The 8249-nt window shown below is 31.8% G+C and overlaps 1 long non-coding RNA gene across 1 annotated transcript; it reads left to right on the top strand.

Moving 5' to 3' along the window:
• Window positions 1-2301: 2301 nt before the first annotated feature.
• Window positions 2302-6896, top strand: LOC143059042 (uncharacterized). The gene is made up of 2 exons (XR_012973353.1): window positions 2302-2497; window positions 6435-6896. It is a non-coding gene; the product is annotated as an uncharacterized LOC143059042 (long non-coding RNA).
• The last annotated feature ends 1353 nt before the right edge of the window (window positions 6897-8249 follow it).

Genomic DNA, 8249 nt, shown 5'->3' with positions numbered 1-8249 from the left:
ACTTTTACCACCAAGCTTTCAATCTGCTATTTTTCTAGTTGCACAGACTTTAGATTTCAATGCAGTATTTGTCTTTTCTTAGTTTTTTCTTTTCTCAATATTTTAGCATAGAATTTTCATTTATTTATCGACTAAAATAATTTACATATCACTTTGGTATATACACGTTGCTCTACCCTCTCCATAACAAAACAAAAAAATACATTCCGTTAAGTTCAAACTCTTAACTTCTAACAATGTCAGAACTCGTGCGTATTGTTACATAACATACACGATTAAGCCCGTTCGATAAAACACGCATTTTCAATAAGAGGCCTAGGTGTTGTGCTGTCGCCGTGTGTAAAAGCGTTGACCGAAGTACATTTTGTATGATGCGTGGAAGCGCTTCATTCTAAAAATGTGCGCACGGTCAACGCTTTTACCACCCTATGAAGTTACAAAAAAGAAGCATTCAATACTTAAAATTACATTTTTAGGTAAGGTCATGAAAACACGAATTTTATCAATTTTTTATTTAATTCACCTGTGCACTTTATTATGGGACCTCGTGTTACCATGAATGGTAAGTTTTATTGTGTAATGTAATTGCGTAAGGAATAACACGTGATGTGCAGTTAGCCAATCAAAATAACGTATTATAATGTAACATACATTTAATGTACAATGTAATTATTTGTTCAAATGCTCTTACAAATGTATATCGAGGAAAACAACATATCAAGGAAACAAAATCAGCAATTTTGTCACTTGAGTAATCATCCAACATTTTCTTGTTATGATATAAATTATTTTACGTTATGTTTGTTAGTGTTGATTGACATTTGATAGGTAAATAACGTCCAGTGGCAAATATGTGATTAGAAGTAAATCAAGAGTCTTATTTTTTTTTATCTGCAATGAAGATCGACCTGAATGAAATGCAGCTAGGAAATTTCAACTGCCCTAGGAATTATTGGTTTTATGTTATATTTGCAATATTATATTTTTTTCGTTATGCCGAGGCCATTTGTAAACCGATAGAGAGTTGTTGCAAGCATTATGTTGTCTTTTTGACCCATTTTCCATTAACTGACATTTATCATAGATCGTAGAACTCTCCGTACACGAGGCAATAGGATTAACATCCCAATTCAGATCTGATGTGGTTGTGTATTCATACATCCCGCAGGAACGGATTATTATTATTTTTATTTTTTATTTTTTTCTGTATTATTGTTTTCTTTTTCTTCAATTTTCCGTCTTTTGATCCATATTTATATATATATATATTTACTAAATAGATATACCATTCTATATATGCATGCTCATACATATATTTTTGTATTATATTGCTATAAATGTTAAATGGAGAAGACTTCATAAGTCTATTTGACTTGTGTCTTATCCAATTTGTACTTTAACAAATAAAATATGTTTAAACTAACGGATGCCCCATTTTTTAAGATTTGCATTGCCAAATGGGATAAGTCCAAGGATGACCATATTTTTAATAACATTCACTCCTTAAGCAACAAATAAGAACTTCTATTCATATAGCTCAGACCTAAATAAACAGATAGACAGCAAACCTTCAAAGTTAACAATATTCGGGAAAATGGTATTGTAAGTTAGTACAAAGGAATACATTTATTTCTTCATTTTTTTTAGTATAACGATGAGTTCATTTTAAATTTGTAATTTTTTTTAAACAAAAGTTACTCTTTAATATTTTCAATTGGTGTTTTCTACCAAAAACAAATTTTCACAGAAAATGTATGTTGAATTTAAGCAGTTTGGGTAACCAGGTTCCATTAAACCGACTAAATCACGGTAAATCAATTTCAATCATGACCATATTTTTTTTTAAATAATGAATTATGTATAATGTTTCTAAGCAGTTATTTTCCTTCCCTACTCAATCTATATAAATATTGATCTCTGATTTTGTTGTGCTTCAAAGAGTAAGCGAGTTACTATAGATCTGAACTTTAATCAAATTGTTTGCTTCCCGTGTGTCCTTTATATATTCATGCATTAAGACACATATTGTGACGTGGCTTACACCTCTAGATTAGTTCTAAAGTATAGATAACATAGAACACTACAGTGAAAGCCATACAATATAATTTTTTTAAAATAGAAAAACCTTTTCAGGCCTATTGTTAAAAAAAACATTTAATATTTATTAAAGTTTTGTAACTGAAATACATGTAGTGTAACTTAATTACACGTTATACTTGTAACCAACCTTTTCATGATACAAAGCAGCTGGTTAATCAGTAGCTAAAAGCGTTTGATTTTACTGTACTTTTGAAGATTGTTCGTTCTGAAGAAGACATGAAGTTCGGTGTTGTAAGTGTTATTGTTATTCCGTTATTTCTAGCTGCTGTAGCAGTGGCAGTGGATGATGAAATGATAGAGAGGTTAGTCCAGACTGTAGAACGTATGCAAGAGGAAATTCATCAATTAAAAGGGGAGATAAATCGATGTAATAATCACACGAAAGATTCACTAAAAAGTTAGTAGTTTAAGTACGTTTTGGTTATTTTTATAATTTGATTGTTGTGTCATTGACGTGAACTTAACACCGACTTTTATTCATACCATTTAAGTAGATCTGACAAATGTGTTTTATAAAAAAAAATATTGTTGCACATTTTCAGCCAAAGAGGGAAGACCATTTTCTTATTTAATTTATCAGGTGTATTTCATATCGATCAGACCAGTATCAAAATCTCGAATGAAGGAAGATGTTGGGTATACAGAAAAGAAAAATCAACATCATGTTCGGTGCCACCAAATATGTTTAATCCCCCCCTCATTTTGTATGCGTTTGTACCAAGTCAGGAGCTTGTAGTTCAGTGTTTGTAGTGTTGTTGCATACTTTATCTTATTTGTTGTTTGTTGTTCTGTACATCAATCAGGCTGTTAGTTTTTCTAGTTTGAAGTGTTGTTTGTTTGTGTTGTCGATTCTAGTTTGAACAGTTGTTTGCTTGTCTCGTCGAAGCATTACATAGCTTTAGGATTTACTCACTGTTATAATCATACGATGACATGTAACAGTTCAAATCATCGCCCGTTGTGACTCTGGTGGATAGTTGTCCCAATAACATCCTACCGCACCTTCTTATTTATATACATACAAAGAACAAAAAGATATCCAGAGATCAACACACGGTTACATAAGACAACTTTTTTATATACCAATCTACATGTATGTATAACGGGACTTTCTTGTGTGTATGTCTTAGAACTTTGTCATTTATTTCGGATCTACGTGTCCGGGATCGTAATCCATGTTGCCCGTTACATAGGGAACTAGTTATTGTAAAGATTCTCCGTAAGCTCAATTAGTACTGTCTATATAACGAAGTCCATTTAATGTTCACATGTTTAATCATATATATATAATCTTTATATAACAGTACATGTATAATAAATATTCTTAATCATAATTTCCAATTAACGTTCGTACATACAACTTGGTACTTCAAGCTACTACTCTCATATATATGACCAATACATAAAGTTTCTCACAAGATTCAGCTATAAACATGTTCTTAATTTATGTAAGGCATTGATTAATGGTCTTACATTATTTGGATAAACTATTGCAGTTCAACTGTGCAACTAATGTATCGTATAAAGTGTCACATTAAACAAGATGAAAGATCATTAAACTGATTAAGAACTGACCATCAAATCTTAGATGGAATTGATTACGCCACATATGAATCGCCTGGAGATTAGAAACGTGAATATGTTCAAGTAGATTCAAAATATTTTGACCCAAGGAAGCAGTCTATTTGTCAAGTTTCCACTGCTTCTAGCTTAAAAAGTACGATATAAACCATATGTTGGACAAGCATGAAGCCATTGAATGTGAATACCTCTTACATGTCTTACTACAAGATGGTTTAGAATATTTATCATTAACACGATGAAATAATCAGGTAATTTCTGATCTTCGTAATCTTTCATAAAGTAAAGTCATAAATCGTAATCTTTCATAAAATATAGTAATAAATGGATAGCTTACTTCTCAAAAAGCTAAAATTGTAAGGAATACAGAGAGAGTGACTCCTTATGTTAACATCTACTTTTGCAAGTGTACTGTTTTAGTACTATTTTAATAACAGTTTTACTGAAAATGTACCTTAGTACTATAGTACAGATGAAGTACTTTCGAACCACTTTTGTACTAATTTTAAAGCTCTCGAAAATTGGTGGTCTGAAGGTTTTGACCCAAATTTTTATTTGATTGACACAATTTTGGTATTTTGTATTAAAAATAAGGGACAAGATGATTTTTTACAAGGACCACAAAGGAAAAAAGATTTCGTGAACTTTGCAATCTTTTACGATAGTTTTACATTTCCAAATTTGTACCACAATTTTGAAGTAAGAGTTTGTACCTCCTCTTTGTAGTTTTATATCTGAAGATACAATATTTTTATAGTGCTTCATTTTTTACTTGAAAAAAATAGGAAACTTAAATGAAAGTGCGATGATATAACAGTATTGCACTGGAACGTATTACCTTTGTGTACCTGGATGAGCGTTCTACACATTAAGGTATAAATCTTTTACTTGAACATTCTGATAATAAAACAGTGACACAATTTCAAGGTTCCACAAGCGTACTACATGTATATTATGTATGTGCATTTTATCTAGTATGATGAGTTGGGACACTAGTATATATAAACTAATATATGTGTACAAAAAAAGAAATAACATCTATTTTTGCCGATCTTTTTCCATGGTTTCTTGTATATAAGCTTGTAAAGAAATTTAAGAATGTGTTCTTTTTGAAATTTTACATGTACTATAATAATAACTTAATTCTTGCTAGACAAAATTAATGTGTCTGGTTAAAGGTTTTAGAAGTAGAGGATTGTTTATACATCAAATGTTGTGACAAAATATCACCCAATATGTTTTTAATCAGGAATATTTTATATACCAGAAATAAAAGATAATACCGAAATCTCAATGCAATTTGAAAAGAAAAGAAATTAAAAACCCCTGCGGTTCTAAAATTGTTAAAACACAAAATAACAAAGTACAAATTTAACACACAGTCTATCATAAAAAAAATACCACCTAAAAGAAACATGTTCTCAAGTAAATGTACAAAAATGTATTTTTAAAAAGGAAAAATATCACATTATTCAATAATTAGCATTGATTAAGCGTATTAGATGATAAGGCTAACATAGTGTCATACATGTAGTGTAAATGAATTGCTGTATGTGTGAAAAATAATTTTGTCATTTCGGGGTCTTTTAAAGATGACTTTGCGGTATGGGCTTTGCTCATTGTTAAAGGCCGTACGCTGACCGTTGTTTGTAATTTTGTTGTCTCATTAGGTCTCTTGCAAGAATTTTTCTCATTGGCAATCATACCCCATATTCTTTTGAATAATTATTTTTGTTGTTGACTAAATGTAAGATTGGCACGCGTGTAAGATCACAACTCTTCATTTTCTATCTTCCATCTATTCGTCATAATTTCTATTTCAACAAAGAGTTTATTAAACATTAAGGATTAAATGTTGTATAATATGGCCACATGGACTTCCTGAATGCGACAACACAGCCAATCGTCCATTTGACTGTACGGGATGTATACATGCACAGAAACATATTTAATATTGTGTTGTCCATCTTAATTCATGCGACTGTTAAACCCACCTTATTCTGCATAAGAAAATGCCTTTACCAAGTCAGGAATATGACTGTCACAGTTGTTAGCCATTCGTGTGATGTGCTTACAAAATATAGGCGTTTGATTTTGCCATTTGCTCAAGAAAGACTTTACGTCTAGAATTTTCCTCGGATGAGTATTGAAGTTGAACAGAAATTGCCATCAACTGTGGCCCTTTTAAAAAATAAAAAATGAAACGTTGCAAATGATGATTTTTTATTTTTATTTTCGCATTTGTCACATCGAAATATTTACCCCCACTTAACTATTTTTGTCTAATCCTAAGCAATCGGTATAATTATAGTAACTTTGAGTTACTTTAATAGTTATGTAAATCAGTTATGACTCGGAAAAACTCGAAAATGAGTGCAAATCATCAAATTTTACATGAGTTATGTGCCTTTGGATTGCATCGATATTGCAGCAGTCTAACGCCAACATTCATTGTTGATTTGTATAAGAAATTTATATCAAAGATTTTTGTCATTTAGGTCTTGAACGGGTTCGATAATAAATGTCGATCAACCATTTTTAATTCTTGCAGGAGTTATACTTCTTTGAAAAAGATCCTAATGGAAATTGTGTTCTTGTGTTCCGGCTATATATTTTACGATATTTATGAAACAGTTCCAAAAGAAAATATTGTAGTGTTATTGCTTCAGAAAATATAAAATATGTGCATCAGCAAAGAACATTTGAACGCTTCTTTTGTATTTGTCTTGAAAGTCATTTGTTTTATTTTTTAGGGCTACTTCTTCCTAATATAGGCGAAGCATCTGTCAAGGTAGCTTTTGATGCCATATTGACCCACAACCTTGATCATTCGTCCTTTGAGGATACAACCATCGTATTTGATAGTATCCTGACCAATGTCGGCAATGCATACGCCAAGGACCTTGGAGCATTTATTGCTCCAGTTCCAGGGGTCTATTTGTTTACCTATACAATTCATTCAGCCTCAGCTGGAAACATTTTTGCAACTTTGATGGTTGATGGCCAAAGAACGACCATTATCCAAGTAGATGGCAGTGGTCAATCCCTTTTGAAAGCTTCTTCATCAAGAACATCTATACTGTCATTGAACCAAGGGGATAGAGCGTACATCCAAATTTTGAAGAGCAGCAGAGGTCTGTTACTTTCGACAGATTATGGGCATTCAGCATTTGCAGGAGCCCTGTTATTTACTAATTAAAGAATGCTGAAAAGTAGTTATTTGTTTTATTGTCCTATTTTGGAAGCCTACTTCCACTTTGAAACTAAAAACAGCAATAATTAGAGACACAAAAGAACCTTTGTCGCTCACCTAGGTCTAAGATATCTTCAGCAATGAACACCCTCAAACATTGAATACTAAAAATCAATTTCAAACTAAAATCTCTGTATTGTTGATATGAAAAAGGAGATGTGGTACATGTATGATTGCCAATGAGACAACTGTCCACAAGAGACCAAAATGACACAGACATTAACAACTATAGGTCACCGTACGGTCTTCAACAATGAGCAAAGCCCAGACCGCAAAGTCAGCTATAAAAGGCCCGATAGGACAATGTAAAACAATTCAAACGAGAAAACTCTTATTTATATAAAAACCATGTATAGCTGTTCTTTTTTACCTTTTGACTCATTGATTGATCTTGTCCTGTTGATCACGTTAACTTTGTACTCTATCTATTTACTGGTGATTCATTTATTTTCGTGGGTACCAATTTTCGTGGATTAAGGAAATCTTACATGTTCGTGAATATTTAATTTCGTGGTTTTGCTGAAATCTGCATACCAGCCTATGGAAAATTTGCTATTCGTTGAACATTTAATTTCGTGGTTTACCTGTTCCCACGAAATCCACGAAAATTGATATCCAACGAATAATAATGAATTCACAGTATTGGTGTTTCATGATACTAAGCACAAAAAACGTCAATAAAGGGCAATTACTCTTGGAAAGAGTAGACTGACGATTTGGACCATTTGACTTCTTTGTAGATTCTCGTGCTGTTCATGTTAATTAATTGTACTTTCTATCTTTCTATTATTATTTTTGACGATAATATGTAAAAAAAAAAGCAAACGCAAGTGGTACAAAGCGTTCTGTTTGTACTGTAACAGTTCATTGTGGATCATATTATTAGCAGGCACAAACCCTTAATCTATATCTCATTTCTTATAACCTGGTTTTGTCACTGCTTTGTATTCCAACATACATTCATGATGACGATAAACAACCGTGAAAGGAACAACTTTCAAATATGAGCGAAGCGTAGCAGAGATAAACTAGCCACTGATTCGGATTTTGCCATTATCATGTTTATTTATAATTTCTGATCATATCTATACTATTAAACGAGAAGACCTCATTTTGTGTGTCGCTTCTCTTCCTTCCACAATAAATTAATCATCATGCCTTTGTGTTCTATATGTAACATGCATAGTCGCATTTGTCATCCATTCTTATGATTATTCAGATTCAGTTATTTTGGAAAAAAAAACGATAAAATAGGTGTCCGGATATTGTTTCTCTGTATTCTGCATACTGTTTTCTTTGAAATTTGTAATATAAT

The sequence above is a fragment of the Mytilus galloprovincialis genome, chromosome 14, assembly GCF_965363235.1.
Source record: "Mytilus galloprovincialis chromosome 14, xbMytGall1.hap1.1, whole genome shotgun sequence".
Classification (NCBI taxonomy): Eukaryota; Metazoa; Mollusca; class Bivalvia; order Mytilida; family Mytilidae; genus Mytilus; species Mytilus galloprovincialis.
The sequence above is the reverse complement of the archived record's forward strand: the minus strand, read 5'-3'. Positions and strand labels throughout refer to the sequence as shown.